The sequence below is a fragment of the Eretmochelys imbricata genome, chromosome 2 (assembly GCF_965152235.1).
Source record: "Eretmochelys imbricata isolate rEreImb1 chromosome 2, rEreImb1.hap1, whole genome shotgun sequence".
NCBI classification, from domain to species: Eukaryota; Metazoa; Chordata; order Testudines; family Cheloniidae; genus Eretmochelys; species Eretmochelys imbricata.
The window spans coordinates 74,112,286-74,133,683 of NC_135573.1; the positions used below are offsets into that span (position 1 = coordinate 74,112,286).

A 21,398-nucleotide genomic window follows, 5' to 3' on the forward strand; every position below is an offset into this window, starting at 1 on the left:
TGGGCTGAATTACTAATATCACTCACTCCGATTTCAAGGATGATGTCAGCAATCACAATTTGTACTAATGGGTTTTCGCTTGCGACTGTAGACCAATTTGGGAAGAACAACATTTACCACACTGACCACAAAGCCATTTGCTTGGGTTGTGTTAAATGAACTGCACATTATTTCTGTGCCTGGTGCTGTGCTTCCTGCTGCACCAGCCAGGCTGTAAGAAAACTGAAAAGGTTTGTATATATGAACATTTGTTGTTGGGACACCCTCACCAGGTTATGTCTAATTTAGATTGCATGCTCTTTCAGGCAGGGACCTAGTGCTCTAAATAAACAAGGATTTAAAAAATAGTAGTTTTGTAGCCATCTTGTAGTTCTATACAATTCATATTTTTCCCCGGTTTAAATGCAAGACTATCAAGAATCACCGTATCAAGCACCTTTCCAAAAATCAAGAGAAACTATCACTGCTATATCTGCTCTAGCCTATGGGCAAAGTTTTCCTCTCTGATCTGTACCGTAAAACTGCACAATGATCTCATTTATGTTACTAAGAACAATATGTTACTAAGAACTTAAAAATTACACAGTGCATTGCACAAATATTAACTCATTAGTTGATGGGTGGTCTGCACACAACCTGCATGAAGATTTTTGCCCTATTATCTTTACTTTCATACAACGTTGTAATCACTTCAGCTGCAAAAATCTATTGTATATTTTTCCCCTTTACAATATGAGCCTACTTGTAAATACCCTGGACCTCCATTACCTCACTAAATTCAATGAAGTATAATCAGTATAGATTGCTGATGGTGCACATTGCTTCCAGTTCACAAAAATATACTGTTTTAATTCTTTTTCACATAATGAGGATGTGCACATACACACAGATACATGTTCTATTGCACACAAGACTTTTAGGTGGATTTCATTAGTTATAACCACTGTTATTCCTCCCTATTCCTCCACTCACCCCCATATCTTGCAGGTGCCAGTCCCGGAATTGTTCCAGCATGGGTATGGCTATGTGGTGCTTGTACCACCTTTTGTGCTTATGCTTTAGGTAAAGTATGATAAGAGAATTTGCATAACTCATATCTACATGTTGTTTTGTCCAGTATGTTGTAATTAAAACAATAAAAGGTTGTGAATAAATTACTAGCCTATTTCCAAAGCACTGATATATAGGGATTTGATAATGTGCTGAAAATGTTTAACACCCATAGGATGTATTTTTAACCCAACATTCTGAAACTTTCCATATTGGTAAACTGCAGCCTTGATAACTAGCTCACCTCCCTTACAAATGCAAGCAGAATTTTTTTGCAGCATGACAACACCAACCATTTTCTTTGGAAATTGTTACTAAGTGCTGACATTGCTGTTGTGACACTGGCTACAGTCCTTGGCTTTCTTAAAAAAATAATTTCATTGTTACCTTTGGGTGTATTTCAGATGTTTCAGAATGGGACAGCTTTGTCTTATCTGTACATTTGCCCTTTCTTAAGAATGATTCATAGATTCCAAGGTCAGAAGGGATCATTGTGATCATCTAGTCTGACCTCCTGCATAACACACGCCATAGAACTTCCCCAAAATAGTTCCCAGAGCAGATCTGTTAGAAAAACATGCAGCCTTGATTTTAAAATTGCCAGGTATGGAGAATCCACCATGTCCCTTGGTAAGTTGTTCCAATGATTTATTACTTTCAGTGTTAAAAATTTATGCCTTATTTACAGTCTTAACATAAGACTGGCCATACTGGGTCAGACCAAAGGTCCATCAAGCCCAGTATCGTGTCCTCTGACAGTGGCCAATGGCAGGTACCCCAAAGGGTTATCATCAAGTGATCCATGCCCTGTCACCCAATCCCAGCTTCTGGCAAACACAGGCTAGGGACACCATTCCTGCCCATCCTGGCTAATAGCCATTGATGGACCTATCTTCCATGAATCTCTCTAGCTCCCTTTTGAACCCTGTTATAGTATTGGCCTACACAACACCCTCTGGCAAGGAGTTCCAGAGCCTGACAGTGCGTTGTGTGAAAAAATACTTTTATGTGTTTGTTTTAAATCTGCTGCCTATTAATTTCATTTGGTGGCCCCTTGTCCTTGTATTATGAGAAGGAGTAAATAACACTTCCTTATTTACCACTGCAGTTTGGAGTTGGGGCAGAGAGCAGTTTGGAGGAGTTGGGGCAGAGGAGAGTTTGGAGAAGTGCCATGGCTGGCTAGAAGACCAAGACCCTGGGTAAAAGACACCTGGCTTGTGAAGAGAGAGGGCAGGAAGCCCCACAAGCTGAAGAGCAGGAGAAGGAAGTAGCCCAGGGGAAGGAAGGACTAGTTCAAATGGTTTGCCACTATCCCTAGGGACCCTGGGCTGGGACCCAGAGTAGAGGGCAGGCCCGGGTCCCTCCCCCGGCACTACCCTTCTTTGGGTTACTAGTGGGACAGTAGATACCCCTAGTTCAGGGGCAGGAAACTGCACCCTGAACCTGCCCCCCCACACACAAGAAGAGGAAGCGTGGGACCCATCATAATCATGCCGGCAATTTGCCACACGTGGTGTTAGAAGTGGGATCTCCACGCTGGGGACTTAAACCAGTGTTACCCACAACCATCCCATCCCCAAGATGGACGACATGGTCAAGGCTGTAATATAAGCCACTGTGGCCCAGCAGGAGGCTACCCGAATCCAAGCAACCACCCAACAGGAGGCGACTCGGGTGCAGCAGGAGACTAATTGGCTGTTGATGAATTAGGCTGCCCAGGACCGAGGTCTGCTATCGGAGCTGGCAAACCAGATGAAGGCCCTTATGGAGTGGAACCACAATTGCGACGGAACCCGGACTTTACGGGCCAGCCACTGCCTACAGAAAATTACATGGGAGGATGATGTGGAGGCATACCTCCTGGCATTTGAGAGAACAGCCTTGTGGGAGGCCTGGCCCCAAGATCAGTGGTCTGGTATCCTCGCCCTGTTCCTGTGTGGAGAGGCCCAGAAGGTCCACTATGATATGGCTGCAGAGACTGCGGAGGATTACCCCCAGCTGAAGGCAGAGATCCTGGCCAGATCCGGAGTAACAATGGTGTTGCGAGCCCAGAGGTTTCATGAATGGCAGTATACAGAGGACAAGACACCCCGATCTCAATTGTTTGACCTGATCCACCTGACCCGGAAATGGCTGCCCTGAGCTCTGAGAAAATGATGGAGCTCCTGGTATTGGACCGGTATATGAGGGGGCTACCACCAGGCCTTCGGGCTTGGGTTGGCCAGAATGACCCCTCTACCTATGATGAGTTGGTCTCCCTCGTGAAAAGACAGCTGGCAGCCCATGAACTGTTCCAGACACCAGGGGGTGAGACACGGCAAACCAGGAAGCCAGCCCCAAACCCAAGGCCCCGGATTGTCGAGAACTACAGAAGAACCATAGCTGGGAGGAAAGACACTGAGGAATGGCCTGAGGCCAAGAAGGGATCTGGGGGTTTGGGAAGAGAGGGCTGGGGGGGCCGACCAAATAGCCCCAGGTAGAGAGCGGCAACTGGGTTAAGGGGTTGGTGTTACGAATGTGGAGAATTGGGGCATATAGCAGCCCAATGTCCCAACAGGAAAGAGCCTATGCAGTGCAATCTGGGGGATCCTGGGGAACAATGTGGCCTAATCGGCCTGGTAGGGGTCGCAATGACCTCACATGGGTATACAAGGTCAGTAAAAATGAATGGTATTGTGACCACAGCATTAGTAGATTCTGGGGGTGCCGTCACGCTGGTCTTGGGGAAGTTGGTGGGGCAAGACCAACTAACCCGGGCCAAAACAATGGGGGTAACATGTGTTCATGGCACCGTAAATTTCTACCCCACAATCCCAGTATGGATTGAGATCCAGGGAAACACTACCAGGGTAACCGCAGGTGTGGTCCCTAGGCTCCTCTACCTGGTCTTAATTGGTAGGGACTTCCCTGGGTTTGAGAACTTACTCCCCACAATAGAGCCAGGGGAGGGTAGCAACCCCCAGGCTGAGACAGAGGCACCCCAATTTTTGCCAAATTTGCCCCAGAGCTATTTTCATCCCCCGGGAAACCCCGAAAGTATAGGTGGGAAAAAGGGCAGATAAAAGGCTAGGGATCAGGATTCTAGCAGAGAACCAGAAAGCTTCCCTTGTTGGTAAGCGAACCCATTCAGGAGGCCAGGAGACAATTCAGGCCAATGAGGACTCAGATGCGGTTCCTAGCCCAAGTAGGGGCAACCCAAGGGGCAGAGTAGAAATAGGTCCCATGGAGTTAGGTCAGAGTGGTACTGCTCATGAGAATTTCGGGCAGGACCAAGCCAATGACCCACTATATGCAAATGTGATGGAGGAGGTAGTGGAAGTAAATGGCGTACCCGTGGAAGGAAAGACCAAAGGCCCAAGGCTGTATTATGTGATCAAACGTGATCTGTTGTACCGAATAGTGCAAATACGAGGGGAAGAAGTAGAGCAGCTCTTAGTCCCATGGAAACACACAAGGGCAGTACTAGAGTTAGCTCACAGTCATTTATTTGGGGGACATCTAGGAGTAGATGGATAGAGTCCTAAGAAGATTTTATTGGCTAGGAATATGCGCGGCGGTCCGACGCTATTGTACCTCCTGCCCAGAATGCCAGTTGCATAGCCCCGACCTCAATTGCGGGCTCCATTAGTACCTTTGCCTATTATTGAAGTCCCTTTCGAAAGGATAGCCATGGACCTAGTGGGCCAGCTGGAAAGATCAGCACGGGGCCATAGAAATGTATTAGTCATCCTTGACTATGCCACGCCAGAAGCCATTCCTTTAAGAAACCCCACATCCAAGGCAATAGCAAAAGAACTACTCCAGGTTTTTGCTAGAGTGTGCATCCCTAAGGAGATCCTGACTGATCAAGGAACCCCTTTCATGTCAAAATTAATGAAGGATTTATGTACCGTGCGCCGCATCCATGCCATACGGACCTCAGTCTACCATCCTCAAACAGACGGCCTGGTCGAGGGTTTAAGGGTTTAACCGCACCCTTAAAGGTATGATCTGGAAGGTGGTAGCACAGGATGGAAAAGACTGGGATACTTCTACCATATCTAATGTTTGCTATATGGGAATTCCCCGAGGCATCCACTGGTTTTTCTCCCTTTGAGTTACTATATGGATGCCACCCATGCGGAATATTAGATATTGCTAAGGAGGACTGGGAAGAACAACCCAACCCAGCAAAGAATGTCATTGAGCATGTGACACAGATGAGAGCTCAAATAGCTCAAGTAACCCCTATAGTACGAGAACATTTGGAAAAAGCACAAGAGACCCAGTGGACATATTACAACTGCCGTGTGAAAGTACGGAAATTTCAGCTGGGAGAACAGGTGATGGTGCTCGGGCCAACAGCGGAAAGCAAACTCCTAGCCAGCTAACATGGGCCGTATGAGATAGTGGAAGCCGTTGGGGAAATGGACTATAAGGTCAGACAATCAGACCGCCAAAGACCAGAGCAGATCTACCACATAAACTTACTGAAGCCCTGGTGTGACCGAGAGACCTGGTCATTCGGAGAGCTCCACCTCAGACAGACGACCCACAGGGCAGTTGAGGATATCTCCCGAGTTAGCCCCAGAACAACGAACAGAGGTCATTGATATGATCCAACGGAACCAAGATGTGTTCTGTACACAGCCGGGCCATACAACACTGGTCCAACATCATATCGTCACCAGGCCCGGAATAAGGGTGACAATAAGACCGTACCAGATACCGGAAGCTAAAAGAGAGGAAATTAGGACAGAAATGAAGAAGATGTTGGAACTTGGGGTTATTGAAGAATCCCACAGACAGTGGTCCAGCCCTATCGTCCTAGTACCCAAGCCTGACAGCACCCTGCGGTTTTGCAACGACTTCCGGAAGTTGAATGAAGTATCCCAATTCGATGCCTATCCGATACCATGCATTGACGAACTAGTTGATCAGTTACACAAGGCCTGATACCTAACCACTCTAGACCTGACCAAATGATATTGGCAAATTCCCCTGGCTGAGAATGCCAAAGGAAAAGACTGCCTTCTCTACACCCGATGGCCTGTTCCAATACACTGTCCTCCCTTTTGGACTCCATGGGGCCCCTGCAACATTCCAAGAACTTATGGACAAATTGCTGCGACCCCATGCCAGGTATGCCGCTGCCTATTTAAATGATATAGTCATCCATAGCTGTGACTGGGAAAGACACCTAGGGAAAGTAGAAGTGGTACTAGATGCCCTGTGGAAGGCCGGCCTCACTGCCAACCCTCTCAAGTGAGTGATAGGACTAACTGAGGCCAGATACCTTGGGTATGTAGTAGGGAGAGGCTTGGTAAAACCCTAATGGAACAAAGTGGAGGCAATACAAGACTGGCCTTGGCCAGTCCATAAAAAGCAGGTCAGAGCATTTCTCGGGTTAGTAGGGTACTATCGGAGATTCATCCCTCATTTTGCCACAAGAGCAGGGCCATTGACGGACCTGATAAAGTCTCGGGGCCCCAAGATAGTAAAGTGGTCTGATACAGCCGAAGGAGCATTTGCAGATTTAAGGACAGCCCTTTGCTGCCATCCAGTACTCATAGCCAGTGGTGAGCTGGAGCCGGTTTGTACCGGTTCACGAGAACCGGTTGTTAAATTTAGAAGCCCTTTTAGAACCAGTTGTTCTGCGAGGGACAGTTGTTCTAAAAGGGCTTCTAAATTTAACTGGCCAAAAATAGCGGCCTTAGGCACCGACTCCACGGGTGCTCCAGCCCTGGAGCACCCAAAGGGAAAATTTGGTAGATGCAGAGCACCCACTGGCAGCTCCCCGCCCCACCCCCGGCTCACCTCCACTCCACCTCCACCTCCTCCCCTGAACGCGCTGCCCCGCTCTGCTTCTCCGCCCCCACCCCAGGCTTCCCACGAATCAGCTGTTTGCACGGGAAGCCAGGGCAGGCTGAGAACACCCTGGAGCACCCAGGGAGTCGGCGCCTAAGGCGCCACTTTTGATGTGATCAGTGGGGGGAGCAGCCGCTCCCCCTGCTCCCCCCGTAGCTACGCTCCCCCACCCCTAGGAGGGACCTGCCAGATGCTTCCTGGGAGCACCGCCGGGACACCCCATCTCGCCCCCCGGCAGGTGCCTCTGGCTCTTAAGGGTGGGGTGGGCACCCACTACGGTGGCCCACAAGACCCTCCTGCCCAGTTCTGGGGGCAGTCAGGGGACGGGGTGGCTGGGGCAGGGGTCCTGGGGGGAGGCGTCAAGGAACGTCGGGGGGTTGGATGGGGCAGGAGTCCCAGGGGTCGGGGGTGGGCAACTACCCCCTCGTGGGGTGAGGAGGGAACCCGTTGTGAAGATTTTGGCAGCTCATCACTGCTCATAGCCCCAGACTTCAAGAAAGAATTTGTCCTACAAATAGGTGCCCTGAGCCCCTTCCTGCACACTGTACCCCCTCCCACGCCCCGCACTTCCTCCCGCACCCCAAACCCCTGCCTCAGCCCTACATTCATGGCCCTGCATGAAATTTCCCCACCAAAATGTGACCCTCAGGCCAGAAAGTTTGCCCACCCCTGGTGTAGATCATAATTATTTAGGGTTATTTATTCCCCTCTGTTAGGAATGTTTTCCTGTAGGACTTGGGTCTACTGTGCTTTGACAGACTGTCAGGGAGGCCATTGGGAGACAGGGTAATGAATGTAAGTGTCTATTTGCAAAGCTCGTGAGGAAGAAGAGTTGTAACAGAAAAATATTTCGATGAGGGCAGAAGTCAATGTTTTATGGACAGGACTAAAGTTTTGGTGGAGCAGAACTCCATTTGTTCTTCGTCTATGAATACATTTCCCCCATGTTATTAAATACTGTAGCATGAAATCTATCTAACAAAATTATATTTCTTCTGTTTTTTCTCCCCGCCCCCGACCTTTCTAGACTCTATAGATGGGAAGCATGCTCGAAGGACTCAGTCCAGTAGCCCTTTGGGGGAGTTATTTGACCATGGGCTAGATAGCTGGGCTACCTCCCTCTTCATCCTCTCTTATTTTTCTATCTGCTCACATGATAATGGAAAGACTGGGATTTCTGTACACGCAATGTATATATCTTTAAGCATTGTCTTGCTTAACTTTATGTTTTCACATTGGGAAAAATATAACACAGGAGTTCTCTTTCTTCCTTGGGGATATGATCTAAGCCAAGTGGTAAGTATTCATGATTCTTGTTTTTAAAACTATGTTACTGTTAAGTATTAAATAAAAGAGAAAAATATTGCTCAGGGCAAATGAACTTGGCCAAGAAATTGAACAAGAAATAGCATAATCCTAGAAGTACTGCAGAAATATTTGTGCATTTGAAGGGAAGGGGCATGCTCAAACAAATCATCAGTGTTATAGTTTCATTACCTTATCAGAAAAATATGCCTGCAGCAAGTATAAAAATCAGATGACATAAATGAGAATGTAATTTAGCTAGATTTGATTTGTGACATTTAGATAACATTAGTCTTAGTGAAATGGTAAGCATAGCAGTTACTTCACCAGCACAGACTCTGATGCACTGTATGAATTAACACATATGGCATTTATTAAAATGCCATAATCATTACTCTAAGCCCCCAGTGCCCTCACTTCCACTGTTCCATCAAACCTTACATAAAATGCAGGGATATAAATGACAGTATTTGCACAATGATCATATGGTGTTCCCAAGTGATTTTACCCATGCAAAAGTTCAAAGTCAAGTACCTTTCCTTAGAATTCATCCTCCTGGATTGATTTCCCCAGTCTCAGTTATCTTCTTCTGGTGGCTTACTAACCAGCCTCCAGGTGGAGCTCTTTCAGAAACCAGATCCTAGGCAGGATCTTGATGACCATTTGTACTGCGATCACACTTTAGGACTTCCCATAAAGGTTCATTCTGCATGGCAGGTACAGCTGGGTGAAGACAATCAATTATTAAAGCTCAAATTATTAATACGAATACTCACAGAGAGCTGGTCATCATGGATCCAGTGCTGAAATTCAAAGAGAGCTATCCCCTATTCATGAGGTGCTATTAGGGAGGAAAGCCCAGGACTGGGAACCAGCTGATATGGGTGGTACTTCTGGCTCTGCTAACAACTTCCCATATGACCTTGGGGAAGTCACCGCTCTATGCCTCAGTTTTCCCATCTGTAAAATAAAGATAAAACTTCCTTACCTCATGGTTGTGCTGTGAGGCTTAATTCAATGGTGCTTGTGAAGAGCTTTGATGAACTCAGGTGGAAGGCACTAACAAAATGCAGACTACTCTTATTTCCATTTTCTATCGACTTAGTTCACAAACCACTGTATTTGTTTTTATACCTCATTTCTAGTAACTTCTGTAACGACTCACTCACAGTCAGAGTGGTAAGCAAATAAACAAATATCTGTTAATTACATGAAGAGGTAGAGAGAATATTAAGGCAAGCACTATATATAGGGCCCAGATCCACAAAGGTACTTAGGCATTCTAACACTGAGTGTTGTGGTACCTAACTTTTGACCATCGAGAAAAATTACAGGAGCAACACTGTGATCGACAAAGCCTAGGCATCTAGGCAATGAATGGGGGAAGAGAGGCTCCTTACAGTATGATCCACAAAGCCAGCATGCTGGTGGGGGAGCTGTCTGAGCTAGCCAATGGGAGACGTTGACAAATAAAGGGGGGAGGAATAGCTCAGTGGTTTGAGCATTGGCCTGCTAAACCCAGGGTTGTGAGTTCAGTCCATGAGGGGGCCATTTAGGGATTTGGGGCAAAAATTAGGGATTGGTCCTGATTTGAGCAGGGGATTGGACTAGATGATCTCCTGAGGTCCCTTCCAACCCTGATATTCTATGAAAGGTGTGTGGTAAGCCCTGCCCTTCTTATGGAGATAGGCATCTAAGTCTGGGCTGCAGGAAGGCACCTGTCTTTGCATGTGAGCCACAGACTAGGGGAGATAGGTGTTCGGCTGACTAAATTGTGTGCAGGGCCTGAAACAACAGAAAAGAGGAGGAAGAGGACCTCCCTTATAACCTTTAGCCCTGTGGACGGGGTACTCACCATTTGAACAGGGATCAGCCACCTCTCAGGTGAGTGCCTTAACCACTAGGCTAGAGAATCATTCTGACTCTGTCACTGGCCCAGTTAATACTTAATTATTCAATTAAAGGGGAACAACTTCAATAGGACAGACTGATGGAGCCTCATATCAGACTACGCCATAGCCCAATGGTTAGGACACTCCCCTGAGAGATGGCTAATTCCTGTTCAACTCCCTTCTCTCCCTCAGGAGGAAGGGGGACTTGGACTAGGGGTCTCCCACATTCTGGGTGAGTAGCCTCTCCTCTCCCACCACAGCCGTTTTGTGTGAACTCTCCTGTGGGTCGCTATCCCATAGGCTGCCTCTCAGCACGTTCAGAGGCAAAATCACGGGCAACGAGTAAGTTTAGGTGCCTACAGGGTTAGGCAGCAGCTGAGCAGAGCTTTGTGGATCATAGTTATGTCCAAAAACAGGACCCAAGTATCTTTGTGGCTCACACCCAAGGTGTCCTTACTCCAGCAACTAGTGCTTGGCATTGAAGTAACGCTCATTATGCACTGACTGAAGCTAGAGAAGGGGGAGTCTGATCCACAGGGCCGTCCTTACCCATACACAAAGTACTCAGCTGCATAGGGCACCAGGAAATTTGGGGCACCAAATTTCCTGGTGTCCTGCGCAGCTGCGTGCTGCTCCAGCTCTTCTCCAGGGCCCCTGCCCCTGCTCCACCCCTTCCCCGCCCCAGCCCCGCCTCTTTCTGGCCCCGCCCCCACTCCCCTGAGCTCTGCAGGGTGGCCGAGGCGCTGCACTCACTGGCGGCAGGAAGTGCAGTGACCAGCCCCAGCTGTGCCGCTGGTGAGTGTTGGGAGGTGGTTCCCCCTGCCCTGCAAGCCAGCCCCGCCCCCCCGCAGAGGCCTGGGGCCAGCCCCCCCGCAGAGGTTTGGGTGCCCCCCGTGGGGGGGGGGGCAGCATAGAGCCCCAGAATAGCTAGAGACAGCCCTGCTGATCCAGTTCCTGTTATTGGCTCTGCCACTAATTCACTGGGTTAAATTTAGTTAAGTTATTTAAGGCCCAATTCTGCCATCATACTCCCTACAATACTTTAGTAGTACCTTATTGTACTAAACCCCATTGTAGTAGAAGCCATTTCTCACAGATTAAGGTGGTACACAAGGCAAATAAGGGTAGTAGAACCAGGCTCTTCATCTCTTTATGCTTCAATTTTCCCATGTGTAAAATGGAGGCAATACTTATCCATATTTGTAAATCACTTTGGAACCTTAGATGAAAGGTTCTGTTTAAAGCATGCACATCATTATTACCTCCAGCAGCACAGAAGAAGAGGACTCTAACTTCATTCAGTGACAGAGTTACACTATTACACCACTACTTCAAGCACTGAGATGAGCCAGTCCCCCTTACCAACGTGCCTCCTTTTTAAATAGGGTTGCGAAGCCTCCAGGATTGTCCTAGAGTCCCCAGAAATTAAAGATTAATCTTTAATTAAAGTTTATGTCATATGATGAAACCTCCAGGAATATGTCCAACCAAAACTGGCGACCCTCTTTTTAAATTGATGGTAGCCAGTCACTCAGGGCCACGTTTTCAGCATAGTGTGCAGGAAGTACAGCATATTATATGATAGCAGCAGTTGTGTAAGCTCAATGAAAACTTAACCCTCATTGTGCAGTTCACAGGATGATGATGATGACTCAGCTTCATTCTGTGAAGCAGCGGACTATCCTCTGTACTGGCCTCTATCTTAACTGGAAAAGAAAATAGCTGTGGTTCATCATGAAAATGTCATGAGACAGAGAAATTCTTGTAAGTTATGCAGATCACTTTTATTTGCCACTGCAGGACTCATCAGAATTAGTAATGTAATTACATTGCTTTCGTTGTAATTGGTTTTCCGATTGGCTTTGCTTAGAGCTAGCCATTCAAAGGAGGCCATGATACATAAACTTGAAAATTAGATGTAAAATTTCTGAAGGATAGGTGATCAAATACATCTACATTTATAGAATCATAGAAATGTAGGACTGGAAGGGATCTTGAGAAGTCATCAAGTCCAGCCCCCTACTCTGAGGCAGGATCAAGTAAATCTAGACCGTTCCTAACAGCTTCTTTCCAACCTGTTCATAAAAACCTCAAACAATGGGGATTTCACAGCCTTCCTTGGATGCCTATTACAGGTATTAACTACCCTTATAGTTAGAAAGTGTTTCCTAATATCTAACCCTAAATCTCCCTTGCTGTAGATTAAGTCCATTAGTTCTTGTGCTACCTTCAGTGGACATGGAGACCAACTGATCAAATCCTTAATTTTTTTGTTAATTAAAACCATCCAATATCAAGAAGGGTGCTGCCTTAATGGTGTTTGTTTCTCCAGTAAACACAAGCTCTTAGTCTTATGCAGAGTCAAAAAGGCAGCCAGAAGAGGAGCCTCTTTACATTACACTGGTGCATGACAGTTTTGGTCCCAGTGCACAAGGATTCATGTAAACAGTATTAGAAACCCCATAAGGAGTGAGGTGAAGGAAGGCCGTGGTTAGAGCCGGTTTAAAAATGCCAGTTACTTTTCACAGGAAATTTCTATAGATTTAAAAATTTCCATTTATTTGTAATTTCTTGTGGAAAAAACACTAGAGATGTTTGATTAAAAAAAAGTTTTTTAAAGAAAGCTATTAAAAATTGTTGAAAAATGTTACTGAAAAGTTAACTTTTTAAAAGATGCTGCCCCATCAATTTATACTGAAAAACTTATTGGTTTCCGGTTTTTGGATGACAAAATGGGAAATTTTGATCAAAATAAGTTACACATTCTGTCAAAAAATTATAATTGAAAAAGAGATTATGAAAAAATTTGGACTAGCTCTAACCATGACCCTGCTGTGGCTCTAAGCCAGCTCCAACAGCTGGTGTGAAGTGGTAGCAAAGAATTTTTTGCTTCTTATTGACAGGTGTAGCACTGCTACTGTGTGCAGTCCCAGAGACTTTATGCTTATCTGAAGCACTATGGGAAATTTTCTTTAATAAAATGGTAGGTTAAGTCGCACCAGATAAATTACAAATGTTGGTAATAACTGGAGTGATTTAGGTGGATAGGCTGTGTCCCTACTTCTCACTCACTACTGCCAATTAAAGAGAGGAAACAAAGCTAAAAATAAAAGGAAGAAAATAAACATCAGTTGTGAGAGGGAGCCTCTCAGTCTGAGCAGTGGACCACCAGAAAAGCCCAGATAGCATGTATTCACTGAAAAGATGGTAGTGGCATTACTATTCCAACGTTAAGAGTTGTACTTGGATAGCTATTTCAGATAAAAAGAAAATCACACTCCTAACCCAAATAGTTATACCAGTTAAAAAACAAAAACAAACAAACCACCTGTTTATAGACTGGGCTCTACTGAACCAGTGTGTGACCAGTCACAATCAATTTACACAGCTTGAAATTAATCTAAGTGAATATCATGTTTTCAAATTCATGTGAACAGCAAGAATATTTTTATGTGCAATTGCATGGAAAGCTTTGACATTTTGTAGAATGGCTTCAAAAGAAAACCTGTAAGCAGTCAAATTTTGTTGGAAAGTCATTTTCTCCAAATATTTTTCTCACCTCTACTAAGTATTAAAATAGAATTAATGTTAAGGGTTGATTTACTATATTGAGAGGCACACCCCAGCAGGGTCCTGTACAGCCTCTATTCTGCAAACTGTATGTTTGTCTAGATGGAGAGCTCATGCACAGCAAGCTGGGGTGTAAATTTACAGTGCCCCAGGCTGATGCACACTAACTGACGGTGTGGACTCCACTACTGTGCACTAACAGTTCCCTAGTGCGCTTTCAAAGAATCATAGGGTTAGAAGGGACCACAAGCATCATCTAGTAGTCTAACCCCCTGCCATATGCAGGATTTGTTATCTAAACCATCCAAGACAGATGGCTGTCCAGCCTCTTTTTGAAAACTTCTAATGAAGGTACTTTCACAACCTCCCTAGGCAGTCTGTTCCATTGTCCTACTCTTCTTACAGTTAGGAAGTTTTTCCTGAGATTTAATCTAAATCTGTGCTATAGTTTGAACCCATTGCCTCTTGTCCCGCCCTCTATCACAAGAGAGAACAACTTTTCTCCATCTTTTTTATGACAGCCTTTCAAGTATTTGAAAACCTCTGTTATGTCCCCTCTTAATCTCCTCTTTTCCAAACGAAACATACCCAGTTCCTTCAGCCTTTGCCCATATAGCTTGCATTCCATCCCTTTGATCATCTTTGTTGCTCACCTCTGGATCCTTTCCAGTTTCTCCACATCCTTTCTATACATTGGTGACAAAATTAGACATAGTACTCCAGCTGAGGCCTAACCAGTGCTGAGCAGAGCGGTACTATCACATCCCATGACTTGAATGTTGTGCCTGTGTTAAGGTAATCTAAAATTGCATTTGCTTTTATTGCAACAGCATCACATTGCTACTCATGTTGAGGTGGTGATTCACCACAACACCCAGATCCTTTTCAGCTGTGCTGCTGCCAAGCCAGTTACCACTCATTCTGTATTTGCACATTTGGTTTTTCTTCCCTAAGTGTAACACCTTATATTTGTCTTCATTGAATTTCATTTTCTTGTCTATAGCCCAGTTCTCCTATTTATCAAGATCCCTCTGAATTTTAGCTCTATCCTCCAAAGTGTTGACAACCCCACCTAGCTTTGTATCATCTGCAAATCTGATCAGTACGCTCTCTATTCCTACATCCAAGTCATTAATAAAGATGTTGAAAAACACTGAACCCATAACAGATCCCTGTGGAACCCCACTTGAGAGTTCCCACCAGTCTGATATAATTCCATTGATGGTCACTCTTTGTGGTTGTTTAACCAATTATGTATCCACTTAATGGTAGTTCCGCAAAGCCCACATTTTTCCAGCTTAGTTATCAGAATGCCATGTAGGACTGTTTCAAAAGCCTTGCTGAAGTCCAGGTATATTATGTCCACCACATTCCCCCTATCCATCAAACCAGATACCCTGTGAAAGAAGGAAATCAAGCTGGTTCGGCATGATTTGTTCTTAGTAAATCCATGCTGTCCGCTTGTGATTTACCCCTTCATCCTCCAGGTAGTAACAAACTGAATGTTTTATACATTGCTCTAATAGCTTCCCAGGCATCAAGGTCAGGCTGATTGGTCTGTAGTTCCTCAGCTCCTCCTTTCCCCCCTTTTAAAAGATGTTACTCCTTCTCCAGTCTTCTAGGACCTCGCCTGTCATCCATGGGTTTGCAAATATTATTGCCAGTGGCTCCGAGAGTTCTTCAGCTAATTTTTCTGCAGCCTGGGTGAATAGCATCAGGCCCCGCTGACTTGAATTCATTCAAATTAATCAGAAGATTGCTGATGTGTTCTTTAGTTATCCTGATCTGCATCCCTTCCTCTTTATTGTCTATGGTAACTTCGCTAGTCGTCCGGTCATGTTATTTTTTGTGTGAAGACTGAAGAAAAGTAGGCATTGTGCAGCTCTGCCTTTGTATCATCTTCTGTTACTGGCTCACCGTCTCCATTGAGCAGTGGACCCACACTATCCTTGATCTTTCTATTTGGTCTGACATGTTTGAAGAACCCCTTCTTGTTGTCTTTAACATTTCTTGCCAGCTGTAACTCATTCTTTGCCTTGGCTTTCCTGATTTTGTCCCTACATCCTCACGCTATTCCCATGTATACTTCCTTGGTGACATGCCTCTCCTTCCATTTCCTGTATGTATCCCTTTTGGTTTTTAGGTAGCTCTTCTGATCTTTCCCTTGCATCAGAGTAGCTTAATGTTGATCCTCTAGTATTACATCTTTTTAGGAACTGCCAGCCCCCCTCAACTCCTTTTCTTCCTATTTGGCTTTTCCATGGGACTTTGCCTACTATTGGTTGGTTGAATCTGCCTTTCTGAAGTCTAGGTTCCTTGTTTTGCTGTTCTCATGTCCTCCTTTCCATAGGATCAGATTATGATCACTTCCTCCCAAGTTCCCAACCACCTTCACATTCTCAGTTAATTTATCCCTGTTGTGTTACCTGCACATTCTAGGGCACACACCTTTACCCATTTCATAGGGCTGAAGGCATAACACAGTTAATTTAGGCACCCTCCACCCTTTCCCAGATCCTAGGGCTCTGGGTGAAAGGTACACACCCTTACCCCATTCGTAGGGCTCAGGGCCACCCAGACCCAATTCTGAGGGCTCAGGTCGTAATCTGGTTCATTTAAGTACCCCCCTTACTCCGTTCCTAGGGCTCAGGGCATACTCTTCTGCGGGGCCTTTTATCAGTGAAAGAGCCTTACACAGTAATATCCTTAACTTCTATTTATTAACAGTTACCAAACCAGAATGCACACACTAAGCATACAGTGCTCACCACTCCTAATAAGGCAGACGAACTTTTCCTGATGGCCAGTCAGGATCAGGTCATCCGGGGACTCCAGTTTCTGCATAATATAGTTGGCAGGGTGTTGAGGTCTGGCAGCTCTGATCTTGGGGCTATATCCTGGGAATTAGGTTCCAAAGAACTTCCTTTTGGACCCAAGTTTATATAGTGAAACTTGAGTCCTTCTTAGCTGTACCTTAACCAATCATTTTACTAAAGTATTACAAAATAATTTTGACCAATCCTAACATATTGCGAAACAATTCTTTACCCATCATACCCCACCATCTTAGTTGACTTAAATCTTGCAAAATTAGTTATGCAACAGACAGTAATAACCAAAGAACCAAAGAGAGACCATACAGATAAAAAATAGAGAAGTAGGGACCATAAAGGAAAAACAATAAAGAAGTAGAGATTTCACACCCACAACGGTTGATAAGTGATTCCTTGCCAAACAGAATGCTACCAAAGAAAGTTTTCTTTAAACATCGTAAGCTCTGTTTCTTTATCTGGTGGTGGATTGGTTCTATTAATATAGGAGCGCCTTCTTAACAGCCTGATATGTAATTGTTTTAATGTAATTGAGATGGAATGTGAGGATGTGACTTTCTGCTTCTTGGCTCATGGCTGCCGGTGTCCTAATGTGGCTGCAGAAAAAGGCCTCAGACCTTACAGTTGGTCAAGACCAGATCAAAAATGGATGACTCCTTAGTTGTTTCCTCAACTTTCTGAATCAGAAAGTTGCCCCCTACACATGCTAAGAATTTGCAGGACGTATTATGTTTTGCTGTAATTGTCTTCCAACAGATATCAGAGAAGTTAAAATCCCCCATTAAAACAAGCTCATGTGTGTTAGCTAACCTTGTTATCTGCTTGTAGAATGACTCATCCACTTCCTGTTCCTGATTTGGTGGTCTATAATAGACCCCCACGCTAACATCGCTACAGTTCTTTCTCTTTTTTATCCGCATCTAGAGGCTCTCAGTAGGTCTGCCACTCACTTCCTCTTGGGCCTCGGACCAAGTGTACACATTCTTGACGTCCAGCGCAACGCCTCCTCCTTTTTTCCCCATACCTATCCTTTCGGAACAGTCTCCATGCTGATACCTCACTGCTGGTACTCCAATCATGAGAGTTGTCCCACTAAGTCTCTGCAATACCAATTCAGTCATTTTCTTCATATACCATGACTTCCAGTTCACCCTGCTTGTTCCCACTCATTGCATTTGTATATAGCGTTGAAGATATTTTTGCAGACTGCCCTATTGCTTTTCTTCTGGCCTTTTTAATGCAGTTGTGTTTTCTAGTCCCTTCTCCAGAAATTAGCCTCTTCCCCTTGTCTTCATTAGTTGAACCTAGATGTGCATTGGCTGGATTTTTGTCACCATCCCTCATAGGACCTAGTTTAAACTCTCCTTATCAGATTAGCCAGACTATGTCCAAAGATGCTCTTCCCAGTATTTGATTGATGGAGCCCATGCCAGCACAGTAATCCCCTTTCCTGGAACATGAGCTTCTTGTTGAAGCAGCCAACCTCTCTTGCCGATATCACCTGTGTCGCCACAAATTTACTTCCATGATTTAGTGGTCCTTGCCCAGACCTTCTCCTTCAACAAGGAGGATGGATGAGACACCACTTGAACCCCAAACTCTTTTAACTTTCTTCCCAGTAACATGTAGTCTACAGTGATCCACTCAAGGTCGTTCTTGGCAGTATCATAGGTGTCCAGATGGATAAGTAGGAAGGGGTAGCGGTCCAAGGGCTTGATGAGTCTCAGTCACATCCTGAATTCTAGCTCCAGGCAAGCAGGACACTTCTCAGAATTCCCAGTCTAGACAGCAGATGGATGACTCTGTCCCCCTTAGGAGGGATTCCCTGACCACCACTATCTTTCTCCTCCTTTTGGGAGTGGGGGGTCGTGAAACCCGCATCCTGAGGACAACGCATTCCATGCCTTCTGGTTGACATGGTCTCCTGATCCCTTCCCTCAGATGACGCTTCCAAGGCATTCTCCCTAGTACCTGTGCAGACAGCCTGAAAGCAGTTGCTTACTTCTATCTGTGTTGGGGGTATATTGGTTCTCCTCCTTGTTCTTCAAGAGGACACATACTGCCAACTTCCTTCCTTTTTCTTCAGTTCCCCCCTGCACTGCCCTCTCTGATTCTTCAGCAGGCTGTGACTGAAGTAACAAATCCTGACTTCTAGCCAAAAAGTCTTCATTTTCTCTGGTGCAACACAAGGTCAATACATGGGTCTCTCTCTAGTCCTTTAACCTTTCCTTCCAGTATAGAGACCAGCTTTTATTTCATACAGACAAAGTCGCTTCTATCCTCCGGGAGAAAGACAACCATGATTTGATCTACTCCCGATGGGAAGTTTACACCCCAGCTTTTTGTGCACCAACTCTCCATCTAAACAAGACTTAGGCACATATTTAACTTTACATACCATGAGTAGATCTATCAAAGTTAACAGAGTTACTCCCAGTGCATAAGGTTAAGCACATATGTAAGTCTTTGCAGGATCAGGACATAGGTGTGGAAGGCCCATTAGAATCAGTGGAATTCTGCTGCACTGACTCTTACGCTCTGTTAGATTAATTAATCAAGGAGCCCGTCAGCAGAATTATAATTAAGTGTTTTTTCTGTGAAACTCCTTTTTTCGTTTGTTTTCGCTATTACTGAATATCTGCTCAAATCTAAATGCATAGCAAGCTTCTTTAAGAATTAATTTTTTTTTACATATTACTTAACTGCCTGTCACCAGTTCTCTACCTGTTTCTATATGTATCAATTTATTGCACATAATGTCATGTTAAAATTAAAAAAAAAAAAGTCTGAAAAAATTCACATCAGGCTAAGTTTTGCACCTGTTCAAATCAGACCCAGAAGATTGCTCGGCTGTTTACTTTTATTTTCTAGAGTGACATTTATGAAATGTTTATTTTGGGGGCAGAAAACAAATCTTCCTTTGTAAATGATTTTTTATTTGTTCATATTCTCTAGAGTTCATGTATTAAGCAAAAAGAAAAGGAGTACTTGTGGCACCTTAGAGACTAACAAATTTATTAGAGGATAAGCTTTCGTGAGCTACAGCTCACTTCATCGGATGCATTCAGTGGAAAATACAGTGGGGAGATTTATATACACAGAGAACATGAAACAATGGGTGTTACCATACACACTATAAGGAGAGTGATCAGGTAAGGTGAGCGGTTGTGGGGGTGGGGGTGCCGGGGAAACCTTTCGTAGTGATAATCAAGGTGGGCCATTTCCAGCAGTTGACAAGAATGTGTGAGGAATGGGGGGAGAGGGGAATAAACATGGGGAAATAGTTTTACTTTGTGTAATGACACATCCACTCCCAGTCTTTATTCAAGCCTAAGTTAATTGTATCCCGTTTGCAAATTAATTCCAATTCAGCAGTCTCTCGTTGGAGTCTGTTTTTGAAGTTTTTTGTTGAAGAATTGCCACTTTTAGGTCTGTAATGGAGTCCTTGAGGAATTCTACCATGATTTCAACAATTTCCATCCCGATGTAAGCAGAGTCAGGATGAGCTCCACCCTGACATCTGGTGGTGAGGTGTGGCAAGTTGTGGAAAAGAACTTCAGGGGCCGATCTCATTTGCATATGCACACCCATGCCACCTAGAATGAGGCCATAGCTGCCCAAATGGTCACTTTGGCTGCTGTGGGATCCCCAGTGTCTCTGTTATTGGGGCAGGAAGAATAAATTGTTATTACCCTGATTATGGGAATCAAGGACAGTGGAACTGTACTTGGCCTTTTGTTATGATGGAGGGACTCGCCATCAACTAAGTAGCACTCGCTAGGCAAGGGACATGGGTTCCAAAACTCTGTGAATTAAGAGAGGCTGGGAGAGGTATTAATACTTGGTGGCATGGGCCCCCTGGTGAGGGCCTTACATGTTAATTGCACTTCCTTCTCTCTCCACTGTGAAATATCAGAGCTAATTTTGATTCCATTAGGAGTCTAGTTACAGGCTGCTGAGCTGAATTCACTTTGGGCCAATGGTGTACCAGCACTGAGGCTCCCCTGCTGCAAACTGAAATCACAAAAGAGCTAAACTTACTAAGAGCTGAGTGTTGTGTTAAGTAGTGGGGGAGCCTGAAGATATATGGTGGAGCAGTTTGTGGGACGGTGAGCAGAGCGGCTTGTGGAGCAAAGCAGTTTGTTGGATGCCTAGAGCAGCTCATGGGGTGGCTGGCGGAGCGGAGCTTCATGGAGAGGTGGGACCATCAGCTTTGGACCACGTAAGGTGCCCCTTAACCCCCCTCCCCAAATCTCCACCTAGGTTGGGAAGTAAAACACTGCAGATGAACTTTTGAACTCTGGGACAGAGACTTTTGCGACTTTGGGTGATTTTGGATTGCTGGACTCAAGAACCAAAGGGAAAGGACACGCCCCAATTTGCTTGGCGTGGGTGTTTTGCTCATGGATTGTGTTATGAATCCTGTTGGTGGTGTTTCCCCAACATAATGCCACATTGTTTCTCTCTGTTATTAAAAGGCTTTTTGCTACACTCAGACTATGTGCTTGCGAGAGGGGAACTATTGCCTCTTGGAGGCGCCCAGTGGGGGTGGTATATATTTGTCCCAGGTCACTGGGTGGGGGCTCGAGCCAGTTTTGCATTGTGTTATTGGAATGGAACCTCTAGATACTGAACCCGGCCTTTGTTGCTGCCAACTCTGACAGGCAGAAGGGTTACACCACTATCAACCTCAGCCTGGACCAATCCACACAAGAGATCCACTTCCTGGACACTATGGTGCTAATAAGTGATGCTCACATAAGCACCACCCTATACCGGAAACCTACTGACCGTTATGCCTACCTACATGCCTCCAGCTTTCATCTAGACCACACCACACAATCCATTGTCTACAGCCAAACTCTGTGATACAACCGCATTTGCTCCAACCCCTCAGAAAGAG

At 45.2% G+C, this 21,398-nt stretch overlaps 1 pseudogene; it reads left to right on the plus strand.

Moving 5' to 3' along the window:
- The first annotated feature begins 3,179 nt into the window (after nucleotides 1-3,179).
- Nucleotides 3,180-21,398, plus strand: part of LOC144260123 (ethanolaminephosphotransferase 1-like) — a 50,358-nt pseudogene continuing 32,139 nt past the window's right edge.